At 38.5% G+C, this 15,414-nt stretch overlaps 1 protein-coding gene across 3 annotated transcripts in view; it reads left to right on the top strand.

The window, feature by feature from the left end:
• PRKG1 (protein kinase cGMP-dependent 1) overlaps positions 1-15,414 on the top strand; it is a 1,428,274-nt gene that overhangs the window by 479,509 nt on the left and 933,351 nt on the right. The window lies entirely within an intron of this gene.

Raw genomic sequence — 15,414 nt, 5'->3', positions numbered from 1 at the left:
ACTATTTCAGGGAACAACAATGGATCATTTGGGGGGGCTGAGAAGTGGAAGCCCAGCTTCAAGATAAGCTGACACCAGAGTAACAATCCAAGAGGAAAATTTCATGTGTACTTAATGAGAAAGTACCTTTTTGGGTCACAGAAACATACACAGAACAGGAGCTCCTTTTGATTGTTTTGGGGGAGAAACATTTTTTCAGTACTGAAATATGTCTTCTCAGTATTCAAATATATCTAATACAAGCATTTCTTCTAAAGAAGAAGTATTTTTTATTCTATCAGGAAACCACAGCAACTTAGTCATACAAATTCTATTTTTTCACATCCTTTTGCAATTTGACCCAGTTGGAAAGGTAGAGTGTTGTGATTTTTATCACAGTGTTCTCACATTTCTGTCCTTTAAACTCATTCATATAATTTGATTCTTCAAGTGTCCTGAGAAAAAATGTCCTTCAGTTTACATTGAAATAGTCACAGGTACATAACACAGGTGTGTTGTACAGGAGGCAGTCACTGATCCTAAGGAAGTGAAAGGAGAGAGGAGGGGAAAACAGTAAACCCTGAGGAATCTTATGTAAAAGAATAGAGGGACCAACCAGTGAAACAAAATAAGATTTTAGTGGTAACCATGGCAACCTGCAGGGGTAAGGAAGAATATGGAGCTTTCTGGTCATTATTATTATTGTATTTCAACATTTATTGACTGACTGCCTTGCATGGGATTGGGGTAATCAATTTTTTCTCATGAGGAGCAGGTAAATGGAGATCAGTTTTACCTAAAGAAAAAACAGCACATTCTAAGGGCTTTTAATGAAGTTGAGAATGTCAGATAACAGAGGAATGCTAAGTTCTCTCTTTTGTGCAGTGAATAAAATTTTTAAACTTAGAGACTATATCCTATAAGGGACCGTGCAGTGACATTTATACCAGAGGCATCTGATAGGTAAAAGATACATGATAAATTCTGTGATGCGGGAAAAAAAAAAGATGCCAAAGGTTAGAGTCGAGATTCACTGGGTTCTTGTTCAGAGAGAAAACCAATAATACTTTTTTTTGAGGCCAACCATAGTCTTGGTCGGAGAAGGCAATGGCACCCCACTCCAGTACTCTTGCCTGGAAAATCCCATGGATGGAGGAGCCTGGTAGGCTGTGGTCCATGGGGTCGCTACTGAGCGACTTCACTTTCACCTTTCACTTTCATACATTGGAGAAGGAAATGGCAACCCAATCCAATGTTCTTGCCTGGAGAATCCCAGGGACAGGGGAGCCTTGCGGGCTGCCGTCTATGGGGTCGCACAGAGTTGGACACGACTGAAGGGACTTAGCAGCAGCAGCAGCAGCATAGTCTTGGGGAGTCCCTGGGACTCTGGTTCTGCCACTTTCTGCTATGCTGATAGTGATTCCTAACCTCTCTGAATCTGAGTTTTCCTCATCTGTAAAGTCACACAGTTTGTGTATTGAATTAAATGTCCTTTGAGTATACTAACAAATCATTAGCTGCTATTATTCAATTTGCGAATTCCTGTTGAGAGTTTGTGTACTGTGTGCTGGCACTCTTGAATGGAAGAAATGAAAAGGCTAGTTCAATTCACCTACCTACCAGGGCTCTGAGGACTTGCAAAGTTCTCATGAAGGAAAGGGGGCTTCTCAGGTGGCGCGGTGATAAAGGATCTGCTTGCCAATGCAGGAGGTGCAAGAGATACAGATTCAGTCCCAGGGTTGGGAAGATTCCCTGGAGTAGGAAATGGCAACCTGCTTCAGTATTCTTGGCTGGAAAATTCCATAGACAGAGAAGTCCGCCGGGCCCCAGTTCATGGGTCGCAAAGAGTCGGACAGGACTGAGTGTGCATGCACACGCATGAAGGAAAGAGTTAGGAACTGGATGACTGAGCATATGTCTTTATTTGCCTTAACAGCCGGGGTTGTGTCTAATGCCCTGGTGGGATGATTAAGAGCACTTAGTTTCACATGCAAAAATGTTCTGGTTTGCATCGGAGATCATTTGGTCTCTGTCATTAGAAAAGGGTTGCAGTGTGAGGCCCCTCTATGGAAGGGAGGTACCGTGGGATACCACAGCTGGGCTGAATCCTGGGCATTCTGCTCCATGGGTAGCACAGAAGGGGAGAAAAGCTGTGCCAGTGTTGATATCCACATGCTTTGATGAACCAGGGAAGCCCAAGCATAGTCAACTCCAACTTCAGTAACCCTGACAGCATAAGTTGCAGTATTGTTCCCTGTTTCTAGTCCCTTGTTTCTGTCTTTTCTTCATCTCTAATCTGGTCAATTTCCAAGCATCTTCCTGAGATTTGGCTGCTGAAATTCCCCTGCCTTTCAAGTTTGTTTTGTTTTTAAATCCACTGTAACCCGGCCTTTCAGAGGACCACAGATGTGCCTGCTGCCACCTCGCGGCCATATCAGTGTCGTGGTTGCCTTCTCCTTTGATTCCAGCTCTGGGCCAGGCTAGGATTTACTTCAAGGAATTATTCAGGCACTGCTTCTGATTTGATGGAAAATGATTGGAAAATAAAGATGTTTTACAAAGTACACAAATACTTAATCTCTACTGAAACAGTTTTTTTTTTTTCTTGAAAAAGGGTTTTAGAAACTAACTGTAAAAGCATTAATATGCCAGTTCAACATAGACGCTAAACAGTGTTGACTGGAAGAGTACATTAATCAGGAAGAAAGAATAACTATTCATGCCCTTCTTCAAGCAGAGTTAAAGTTCTCTTATCAAATGCAGTGTCTTGGTTTTGCTTCTTGCCAGGTAAAGAATAGATTCTCCAAAGTGACACCGGTTTGACTGGCTTAGAAATTATTTTGTATACCTGGCATGTATGTCCCTCCAGGCTGTGCTGTATTAATTATGGATTCTCTATCTTGTACTAATAACTCCAGAATTTCTAACTCAGAATGCAAATTTTGCTCTTCTTCTCTATTATTTTTTTTTTTTTTAAGTCTACCATCTTTCTACTAGTGTTGAACAAGAGATATTTGCTTTCTTCATAACTCTGTCTTCCTTATTCTGGCCTTTTCCACAAATAGGCATCTATCTCCTTCTCCCTATTTCTGGTTCATCCTGATGATTTTTATCACCAGATATCTTCCCACAAAACCTTCTGTTCACCATGAAGATTCCTAGTGGTTCTTATCTACTGAAGTAATTCCAGCGGACTGAATTTGTTCTTTAATTTTTGAGAAAATGTTCCTCTTAACTGGCTCAGTATATTGATATACAGAATACCAATAACAATGAGTAATGTAAGTAAAGCTACATCTGTATCATAACAATTGAGCAGCAATAAGCTCCCCATTATTCCAACTCTCCTGACGATTTTTCTGGAAAGCTGAGAAGAATATTTTAGGACATAGTTCACAGAGGCCATTGGGATATTTAATATTCTGTAATTATTTTTGACTTACAATTTGCTATTCAAAAGCAGATTCTAGAAATAAACCTACAGTGGTTTCACTCGGGGCAAAAATAGGGAATAAATTGAACTACGGTCATCATATTAAATTATACTACCTTATTATGTTTGCTACATTTGGATCTGTGTCATCTTAGAGATTTCTATGCTGCATTTGTCTTGAGTCTGTGCTTTCCAAAAATATTACCAAGACTCTTCTTCTTTTGGTACCATTATGGTACCTTATTTGAAATATCAAATTGCAGATATTTGAGACCATAGCGTTTTATTGTTGGAAATAGCCTTAGATAAAACATAGCCAGCCTTCTCTTTCTTTTAGCATGGAAGAGCTGGAAGCCCAGACAAACAAAGTATTTGCCACAGGTCGCATAAGTAGATCTAAATCATTCTCTTTTAGCCATTCTGGTGTCATTCATTTTATTTATAAATGCATATAAAGTAAATATTCATGTTATACTTTCCTACACATATTTTATAATTTTCTCTTGTTTTATGAAATATAGATCTTTTGAACATGGTATTTTTCTATTACTTTCCCAAGAAAAAATAAAAGAAACATTTTTCAAGGATTTCTTAGCTTTTAAAAATGTATAGGCCACTGCAGTATCTTAATCCTATGTTAAAATGCTTTTAGCTAATGCCTAAAAATAACCACCCTCTGTCAAGACTGCTTTGGAGGGCAGCATTTATTAGATCCATGAGGTTATGTTTACAACATATTGCTATATGGGCACTGTTTTTCATCTTTCACAAGCCTTTAAATAAGAATAACTGTGGAACCCTTTAAACAGGCCCTAATATGATCCTGTTGCCATTAATACGTGATGAAAGGCTCACATGTTTCTCCAAATACATCTATTTTAATGCGTTCAGATTTCAAGGGTGCTTTAGAATGACATTCTATTGCCGTCTTTGTTTTTATACATTAGGCTAGTCTCAGTAGCAAAATGGATGTGTCTAGCAAAGTCAAGGATTAATTCCCTCTCAGAATACCCCAGCTAGATTTTTCTTGCTGTTTTGTTCCATGACAATTCAAACAAGATTATTGTAAGGAAGGTGGATATGAATTGTTAAGATGATTTTCCTTGTTGACTCTTTACTATATTCTAGTTGTGGTTTTACATTTTTGAGCAGAATACATTCCTTCTTTTTTTTTTTTCCTCCCTTTCCTCCCTCCCTTCCTTCCTGCCTTCCTTCCTTCCATAATTCATCAGATATTCATCTTGACATCAATTATACATCAGGTCTTTTGTTGCATGTTGTAGAGCTTGTGATTTAGGGAAGATTATATTGTAATATGATTTTCTTACGTTTCTAACTGTATATCAAATTCATGATCATATTGTGAAAGGTCATGTATTATTTCACTTTGATCTTTATGCTAATCTCTTCAGGAATATTCTGAAATCCACCCTATTAGAAGTATTTACTCGTTACTTCTGTAGACTGTGCTTATTGAAATTGTTGCAGTTCTAAAGAAAACTTGTCCACAGCTCTGTGATCTGTGTTGTTTCTTCCATTGTAACCACCATTGTCCATTGAAAAACATAGCTCTGTTATCCCACATCTTTTCATTCGTCCAAAAGAGATTACTGTTGTCTTATAATTAATCCATCAGAGATGGAGGGAGAGGTTTTCTTTAGTTGTGTTTAGTTTAGTTGATGAGAACACTCCAGCAACAATATTCTCATTCACTAACTAGAAGGCTGATTTAATAGAGGCGTTGCTACCTCCACCCCTTTCGGAAGCCGCAGCAGGCAGGCCTGGCTTAGGGTTCATTAGAGTCTGGTTGGATGACAGCAGACTGGGAAGCAGCTGTAAATGATCAGAACCAGGCCTTGGCTAGCTTCAACTTCTGCCAAGCCCAGCATGGCTGTAAATACTTTCTACATTCCAAAGAAAATATGCCAGCCTTATGCTTGCTGATCATGGGACATAGATGGAATATATGTTTCTGGCTTTGAGGTTTCAGAGGAGATGCTTATCATTGGTGCAAACACTCTTTGTATTGCTGCCATGTGTGAGCAGGAAAATGATACTTCAGCTGTATGTGTTTCCTCATGGTGATTAAATAGGTCATTCTCAATTTTCTTTAAGCTTTCAGGCTAAATCTGCATTTTAAATGTAATGAAGAAGGGGACCTTAGGGCACACCTTGTATAGGCCCCTTGTTTTATAGAAAAGTCTCTGAGGACTCAGATCCACACTGGATTAGGGGTGGGTGTTTAGCCAAGCACTGCATCAGGCACCAGGGCATAAAAATGAATGAGTCCTTTTCTGTTTGCAGTGGTGCAATGTTTGGCCCATCTCATTAATTTAACTAAAAGATGAAGGGGCATTTTTCTAGATTCCACATGTATGCATTAAGATATGGCATTTGTTTCTCCCTTTCTGACTTCACTCTTCGGACCCGACTGAAGCGACTTAGCAGTAGCAGGTCCATCCATGTCTCTATAAATTACAATTTCATTTCATTTTAAAACTGTGTAATTTTACTTTGTATTTATGGGAGATTAGAATTGACACATATATACTACTGATACTATGTATACAAGAGATGACTAATGAGAGCCTACCATATAGCACAGGAAACTCTACTTAAGGCACTATGGTGACCTGAACGGGAAGGAAGTCCAAAAGGGAGGGTACGGTACTCTTGCCTGGAAAATCCCATGGACGGAGGAGCCTGGTAGGCTGCAGTCCATGGGGTTGCTAAGAGTCGGACATGACTGAGCGACTTCACTTTCCCTTTTTCACTTTCATGCATTGGAGAAGGAAATGGCAACCCACTCCAGTGTTCTTGCCTGGAGAATCCCAGGGATGGGGGAGCCTGGTGGGCTGCCACCAGGGAGTCACACAGAGCTGGACACGACTGAAGTGACTTAGCAGCAGCATATGCATATGTATGGCTGATTCATCATGAGAAAGGCTGGGCTGGAAGAAGCACAAGCTGGAATCAAGATTGCCAGGAGAAATATCAATAACCTCAGATATGCAGATGACACCACCCTTATGGCAGAAAGGGAAGAGGAACTAAAAAGCCTACTGATGAAAGTGAAAGAGGAGAGTGAAAAAGTTGGCTTAAAGCTCAACATTCAGAAAACGAAGATCATGGCATCTGGGTCCCATCACTTCATGGGAAATAGCTGGGGAAACAGTGGAAACAGTGTCAGACTTTATTTTTTGGGGCTCCAAAATCACTGCAGATGGTGACTGCAGCCATGAAATTAAAAGACACTTACTCCTTGGAAGGAAAGTTATGACCAACCTAGATAGCATATTCAAAAGCAGAGACATTACTTTGCCAACTAAGGTCCGTCTAGTCAAGGCTATGGTTTTTCCAATGGTCATGTATGGATGCGAGAGTTGGACTGTGAAGAAAGCTGAGCACCGAAGAACTGATGCTTTTGAACTGTGGTGTTGGAGAAGATTCTTGAGAGTCCCTTGGACTGCAAGGAGATCCAACCAGTCCATTCTGAAGGAGATCAGCTTTGGGATTTCTTTGGAAGGAATGATGTTAAAGCTGAAACTCCAGTACTTTGGCCACCTCATGTGAAGAGTTGACTCATTGGAAAAGACTCTTATGCTGGGGGAAATTGGGAGCAGGAGGAGAAGGGGACGACAGAGGATGAGATGGCTGGATGGCATCACCGACTCGATGGACATGCGTTTGAGTGCACTCCGGGAGTTGGTGATGGACAGGGAGGCCTGGTGTGCTGCGATTCATGGGGTCTCAAAGAGTTGGACACGACTGAGTGACTGAACTGAACTGAACTGAACTGATAGCTGATTCATTTTGCTGCACAGTAGAAACTTTCACAACATTGTAAAACATCTTTACTTTAATAAAAATTTATTTAAAAGGATGAACGAGCATTATAAACTATAGTGATAAATAATATAAAGATAAATTGATGAACAGAGATAGAGAGCGCTATGCTTAAAGTGAGTAGGTACTGAATAGTGTACAAAGGACTCTATATATTAATAATTATCTTAAAATTGTAGAATTCTAATTGCCAACTGACAAAGTAGGTATGAAATACTTTAAATTCAGTTCCATTTCTAACAGACAAAATGTATAAAAAGTTTTCATATGCATGTTTATCATCCATATTATCTTCTGTTCTTGGGGAGATTTGTTTTGTTTTCATATATTCTCATTCTGTACAGATATAAAAATACAGTTAATTTGTCCATATATGAACTTACAGAAAATAGGCTGGGAGTAAAGAGGGCAAGCAGGTAATCCTCTTTCTCAATGCATCTCTTTTTACTTTTTCTGTTCTTACCTTTCATTTCTCCCTGTCTTTCTTCATCTCAAATATTTTCTCTGTTTGTTTTGTGATTGTTTTTTTAAATCCCATGGAATATATGCTTCTCTGTTCCTGTTTTCCTGCTTTGTCATGTCCTGTGGATTTCAGAATACTGTTGTTCATTTATTCCCTTACAGCTGTTATCTCTAAGAGTAAATTAATTTGAGAATCTATAATTGTTTTCATTAGACAGCTAGTTCCAACATGAAAACAAATAGCAAGAGAGAGAAGAGAGACTGAGAAAGAAAGAAAAACCCACAGCTAAATAGTGCCATTTATACAAAAGCTAACACTGTGTTTTCCTTGGGAGATGTTGGTACCATGGAGACCTGGCCAATAGCCCTCTACAGACGCATTAAGTTCGAAAGTGAGTTACTCACCTTGATCAGCAAAGATAAAAAGAAGAACCATTTAGTAAAACATTAACATTTGTTTGTACCAGATTCTATAGACTGCCACCTCTAGAGCCATGGGTATTTTTATACCTAGAGTACCATGGTTTGTACCACATAGTCCTATGACTTGGCTCAGAGCTGATTGATGGCGGGTTAATCTGTGATGCAAAAGCCGTAAGGCATTGTTCCAAGAGCTCCACCCAGTAGCTGAACCTTTTTCTGAGCGCTGACTACAGCCTTGATCATGAAAGCATGATTCCTTGTACAAGCAACACCAGTATCACCTTGCAGAATCTTCAGTCCCACCCCAGACTTTCCAAATCAAAAATGTTCATTTTACTGAAATTCTAAGTTGATGCACATTAGATTTTGAGAAACACTGTACTATAAAACTCATTTTTTGTGGAGCTTGGACGTGGAGTATTGAAACGTCACAAACACCAGGTGGGAAAGAATGACAGAGACATGAAAAAGGAAAATAAAGAAGGCATGAGCCAGTGAAAGTCATGAGTTAATGGAATCCGTGGAGTAGAACAAATATGAATGAAGTCCTATTAACTGATGGAGAGAGCACAGGAACAGCAGAGACAGAGCGAAGCTACGGGCACACACACCGAAGTAGAGGGCAGTGAACAACTTGCTTGAGAGGATGACTTCTAAAATTGATTCTGAGTTGGAGAGCTGCTTTCTGAGTGCTGAACCTCCTATTGCATTCTGAAGAGCGTTCTGTTCTCCATATGTCCTCGTCGTGCAACCGCTAAAGCGGTGCCCTTATTTCTTACATTCCTGAAAACTTGCAGCAAATTCTCATTCATAGTTTGAGACTCTTCACTTTTTGAGGTAACTTTGGAATACCTTTGACCTTGGCAAGCTGAAAGATTCTCAAAAGCACATCATTCACAAGACTTTTAGTTCTTTAACTTATTCCCAGGTCAGGTTCTTATTTTTCTGTAAAAATTAAGTTTTGTGGAAAGCTGAACTTTAATACCACTTATGGTTTAACCTATTCCTGGTGAAGCTATGAAAAAGAGGTGTAGGGACTTCCAGAATGGTGGTCTGAGGAACCTGGCAAATCCTTTCCCTAAATAAAACAAAAAACAAAAATCTCCCCCGAAATTGACAAAGTAGCCATTTCAGGAATCTGGAAATTGCTCAAAGGTACATAGTACTTTGATAAGCTTTTATTGAAGAAAGCTGCTGAACCCTGGGTAAGAGCAGTAAGAGTCTATGGCATTTTTGCCCAGGTTTGCTCTCATCACTCCCAGGTACGTATTTTATGTACAAGTATACATGAAGATCGGAGAAAGTGGTGGCACCCCACGCCAGTACTCTTGCCTGGAAAATCCCATGGATGGAGGAGCCTGGTAGGCTGCAGACCATGCGGTCGCTAAGACTCGGACAAGACTGAGCAACTTCACTTTCCCTTTTCACTTTCATGCTTTGGAGAAGGACATGGCAACCCACTCCAGTGTTCTTGCCTGGAGAATCCCAGGGACGGGGGAGCCTGGTGGGCTGCCATCTATGGGGTCACACAGAGTCAGACACGACTGAAGTGACTTAGCAGCAGCATACATGAAGATATCATATATAAAATATACATATATTTTATAATTATGTTTTATGTCTTTTCAATCAGTTATGAGATAGAAGAGGAAAAATTAATAGTCTTTTATATTTTCCTACAAGTTTCTCTTTTCTAATGTCTTCATTTCCTCATATATACTACATTGTAGTCATCTCCTATAACGCGAAGGACTTCTGTTAGTACTTACTGTAAAGCATGTCTGCTAGTAACAGATCCTTTTATTTTGTATCTGAGATTATCTTTATTTCACCTATATTTTTGAGGAATATTTTTGCTGGATACAGGATTCTCATTTAATAGTTTTGTGTTTTATTTTTTGTTTGTTTTTGGCACTTTCTTTGCATCTCAGTGCTTTCTAACCTCCATTATTTATAAACAGAAGTACGCTGTTAATCATATTTTTAGTTATCAGTGCATGCTGAATTGTTTTTCTCTTGATGGATTCATTCAGTTATCTCTGTCTTTCAAAATTTTGACTCTGTGGCTAGATATGGAGGTCTTTGTGTTTATTCTACTTGGAGTTTTATGAGATTCATGTATCTGTAGATTAAATTGATCAAATTTTGAAGTTTATAACTATTTAGTTCTTCAAATGTCTTTTCTACCCACCTTTTTCTCAGCCCTTCCTGGGATTCCTATTATGTGTATGTTGGAATGTTTGAGGATGTCCTTAATGTCTTTGAGACTGCTCATTTTTTAATGTTCATTTTCCTTTCTGTTCTTCAGGATGGGTAATTTTTATTGGTCTGCCTTCAAGTTTACTGACTCCTCCTCTGATATCTTGAATTTGCTGTTGAGCTTGTCTGGTGAATTCGTAATTTCAGTTATTATACTTTTCAGATATGAATTTTCTGTTTTTTCTTTTTGATAATTTTTATGTTTTCATTGATATTCTCTATTTGAAAAGTCATTTTTGTCATAGTTATATTTAAATCATTTGAACATGATTTCTTTTAGTTCTATGAACATATTCAAAATAACTGATGTAGAGCTTTTTTATGCCAAGTTTAATATATAAGGCCCTTACAGACAGTTCACAAGACTATTTCTCCTCCTTAGAATAGATCATGCTTTTCTATTTCATTTCATGTATCATGATTTTTATTTTATGAAAGCTAGACACTTTATATAATATATTGCAGCAGCTCTGAATTCTAATTTTCCCACTGGAGAGAAAAGAAAATAAGTGAATATTTCAATTAAAAAAAATAAAGACTTGAATAGACAGACATTTTACCAAGGAAGACAGATGAATGGCCGTGTAGGAATGGCTAATAAGCACATAAAAGAGGCTCAAAATTCTAGTCATTAGGAAAATGCAAATTAAACCATAATAAGAAAGTACTTTATACCACTGGAATAGCTACAATTAAAGAGACAGAGAGGAGACCAAGTGTTGGGGACAGCGGGAGAAACTGGAGCCCTTATACACTATTAGCATGGATGAAAGCAATACAGCCCTTTGGTAAAGAGTTTGGCAGCTTCAAAAATAATTAAGTTTATCATACAGCCCAGCAGTTCTGGTCATAGATATCTATCCAAGAGAAATGAAAACATGTCCAAATATAGTGTTGTATACAAATGCTCCTAGAAGCATTACTTAGAGTAGCCACAAACTAGAAACAATTCGATTACCTATCAAAAAATCAGTGGAAAAGCAAAATATTGAATAGCCATACAACAAAACCGTATTTAACTATAAAAAAGAATGAGCACCAACATAAATGAACCTCAAAACATTATGATATGAGAAAGAAGCCAGATGTGAAGACTACATATCGTATGATGCTTTTTCTGTGCAGTGTCCAGAAAAGACAAACTTAGTTATGAAAGCAGATCAGTAGTTGTCTGGAGATGAGGTTAAGAGCAGGGATTGACTGCAATGGGCATGAGGAATCTCTACCGAGAGAGAGAGAGGCAAGCTGGCTGTGGTCCGATGCAGATGGCAGGGACAGTGACATTTACAGAGGATAAGAGGTGTATCAGTGATTGTACCTTCAGGATTTTAGTTCATGAAGGTGACTGAATGATGCCATTGAAGGAAGACTTTCTTATTTACATTTCCCATGAGAAGGGTGCAGCCAAATCATGCCAGTCCAAGTGGAGAAGCATCAGGTTTAGTTATGAGGCAGAAAAGAGCAAAACAAAGCCCAGGCCAGGGCCTTTATTGAGGCCTCCTTGGGGGAGACAAGGCAGGATGTGGTCAACAGCTTAGGACTGGCCAGTTTAAGGAATGCTGGTAGGCTTTGGGGCAAAGGAGCTGTTCCTAATTGTTTGTTAAATGATCCTGGCTTGATTTAGAATAGGGGGAATATTGTCTTGGCGCATGAGTGTTTGATTAGAGAGGTATGGGCTCAAGATTGGTTTCTTTACATATGAAAGGCCTGCTTCCAGCCTAGCCCTTTGGTGTCTCCAATAATTGGCTAGTCCCGAAAGGTAGTCTCTTCCATTGGTGAGGCCACAAACGCCAGAACATAAAGAAAATAGAAAATACAGGTAATCCACTTGGCCATGTGATAAATGGATGCCAGCCAAACAAATATGGATTTAAGAAGACACAGAACAGGGTAGAGGGAATTTTTAAATGGCAATGAGGCAGAAACTTTTTTTTCTATTTCTTAAGTATATTTCAATAGCAGTCGTTCTCAAATTCTCTTTTCTCAGAATGAATCAAAACAAAGTAAATGGCAGCCCACGTGTTTTTAAACAAACATGGAAAAATATAGCCATTTGCACAGGTACTGTTTCACTCTTACAGCACATACTACTGGTATTTACAGCATGCCCTACTGGTACCTTAGCAGCAAAATTAGATAAAACGCTTTTTACCAGTTGTGAATTTACCAGAGCTTGGATGCATGTACCAAGAAGGGTGACCTCTTGATTATAATGCTAAAATCAATAATGGAATGTGCTCCAGTCAAAGTTTGGGTAAGACTTCAGATCCTTATTGTTAGCCTTTATATACTTATTAAAAGTGGTTTTAACTAAGTAATTTTTGGTTGCCCAGAATAATGTGATACTGAAATGCATCAGTCTCCCTCTTATTTGCCTGTGTACCTTACACATGTAAATCATTTTAATACAGTAATTTAAATGACCATAACTATTTTAAGACTTCAGATGATATTATTGTTTCTAATGCTTTATTTCTGATAAGGATGTACATTATCTTTTTGGCATTTTGTAAAACTAAGACATGAAAAAACACAACTTCGGAGATTTAGAAGGGAAAGCTTTGGGAGTTAAAACACAAAATCAAGTTGAGCAGCATAGACCAACAGATGTTTAAACAGATGAATGAAATGTGCCATGTGAATTTCTAATGAATTTCAAAGAATATTGCCTGATACTGAGAAATGCAGCATATTACCCACCTGTGCCACTGGAAAATGGTTTCTCAAAAAAGTCTATGGCAGACAGGGCTGAACTACCTGAGGATGTCTGCTTATAGTTTTACATATATGTGTATTTTTAACACTCTGAGTTGGAGATAATTACTGTCACTTAAGTTGAGAGCCACATCCAGCAAGCAAACAGGTTGGTTTTGTTTTTTAGCCTTCTTTAATTACATCTTCTGGGTCCATCCCTCCTATTTCTGACACCTTTCCACTCTCCTGTGTCATTTAACTAAGTCTGTTTTATGATACTTTCAAAAGATGTACAAATATCTGGCTGATAACATCACTACTCTCTCCAGGTTGGGATACATAGAATAACCATCACCTCAGAAAATAGTATGTATAGCTTCTTAGAACAGACTTTGAGGCATGATAAAAATGATGAGTTTATCTTCCTTATAGTATGGACATTATCTACAAGAAAACAGATAAGCGACCATAGCACATGGTAGAGTCTTAATGATTGTTTTAGACCTACAAAGAAAATTAAATGATTGAAGTGACTACGGAGGGGTAAAAAAAAGGAGAACAGATATTATAATTGGGTAACCTGGTTAAAGTTACTAGGAAGGTGGAGAAATGAGACTCCTTTATAGAGATGAAAAGACTGTGAGCTTCGAAATCAGATAGTTTGAAACCTGATTGCCCCCTTTACTAGACTGAGCATTTTCAGTACCTTCTTGAAACTTTAGGATTCTCCTTTATAAAGAGATTTGTTTGTAATGATTAAAGATTGCATATGGAAAGGCCAATACATGCCTGGCATGCAATATGAGAGTCTGAGAAATAAAACCACTTGAAAGGGGTGATGAATGATGAAAATCACTGCATTTCTCTGCCAGGGATTTGGCTTTTAAATAATGGCTCAACCTGAAGGATTGACTTTCTCATGGTAAAATACCAGCAAAAGTATATGGGGACCCTTTAATGTCCTATTGTGAGCATGGATGGCAAGCATGGTGTGTATTCCCTGAGGACATTGTGAAGGAGCTCTTGATCCTGGTGACAGTTGTATGGGATACATACAAAAGCATTTTTTAAAGATAAAAATAGCATCTACTGTATATTTTGAAATAGAATATTCAGTCATAATGCCTAGCAGGATAACGCAGACATCTAATGGAATGAAGAAAACTTAATCTGTGTGTTGCTTTACCAGTTGGAAGCCTCCACCATCATTTCTCTCCATCATCACACACATGAGGCAGGTGTTAAAACTGTTACTGTGTAAGTAAGGAAACTGAATTGGAATTTGGTGGATTTTCCTAGGTTCCACAGATAGTCCCTAACAAAGCTGTAACTCAAACCCTGGTTTTCTGACACCAAATCCAGAATGTTTTCCCAGTGCATTCCAGCTGTCATTCTTAGAGCAGGTGGGCCTCTTTAAACAAAGCCAGCAAATTTTGCAGCTGGTGCCTGGCTGCTGAAAGGCACGGCCACTAGAGAGGGTGTTTGTGGGTGACTTAACCTCAGGGCAGTGTGCCCTCAAATCCATATCACAGACTACAAGCAACCTTTTAATCTCTCTGCCGTCCAGTCTGGGCTGCCGCCATCAGTCACTGTATCTGCCAGTTCATCATGCTTACAGCAAAGTCAAAAGACGAAGTGGCAATTGCAAAGGGGCAAACTACACCTCTTAAGAAAATAGCATTTTCTGGCATTGATGAAGGTATCAGCTGCCAGCCAGGAGAGAGTGGAAATTGTTCCAAGTTAGGGATCACTTGGCCAAAACATGCATTTTAAACAAATATTACAGTAGCTATAAATTTCAGTAGCGACTTAAACACCAGCTGAGAAAGTAAGGCAGTTTTTAATCCCGTAGTTTTTCTGAGACTGAAATTTAGCACTTAGGTGGAAATATCTCCATAGAGAAAAATGCTTAACAGACTTGAGGACAATCAGCTGTTTAAAATGAAAGGTTAACACATATGGTGTTTTCATAACTCCTTATCTCATTTTTTGGAATTATGTTCAGGTACATTGCATCCATATATGTGAAGTAGAAGTGGAAACAATTTGCAGATTCTAATTTTCTGAAGTTTGCTTATAGGAAAAAAAATCCTTTCGGATGGGGAAATGCTTACCTACATGAGTCTAAGGAGGATGTACTGACTGGATGGATGCAGAACTGTCTGTAGCATAATCTCTTACAGTCTTACATGTAATAAGACTGAAGTTATGCATAACAAAGCAAGCAGTCCATTGTAAGATGTTTCATCATGAACTTTGATTACTTTTAATTTGTGTGTAGAGAACATTTTAATCACTGTTGTTTTTTTTAATGCCTT

This window comes from Bubalus bubalis, chromosome 23 (genome assembly GCF_019923935.1).
Source record: "Bubalus bubalis isolate 160015118507 breed Murrah chromosome 23, NDDB_SH_1, whole genome shotgun sequence".
NCBI classification, from domain to species: Eukaryota; Metazoa; Chordata; class Mammalia; order Artiodactyla; family Bovidae; genus Bubalus; species Bubalus bubalis.
Note: the sequence above shows the minus strand (reverse complement) of the source record. Positions and strands in the feature narration are given on the sequence as shown.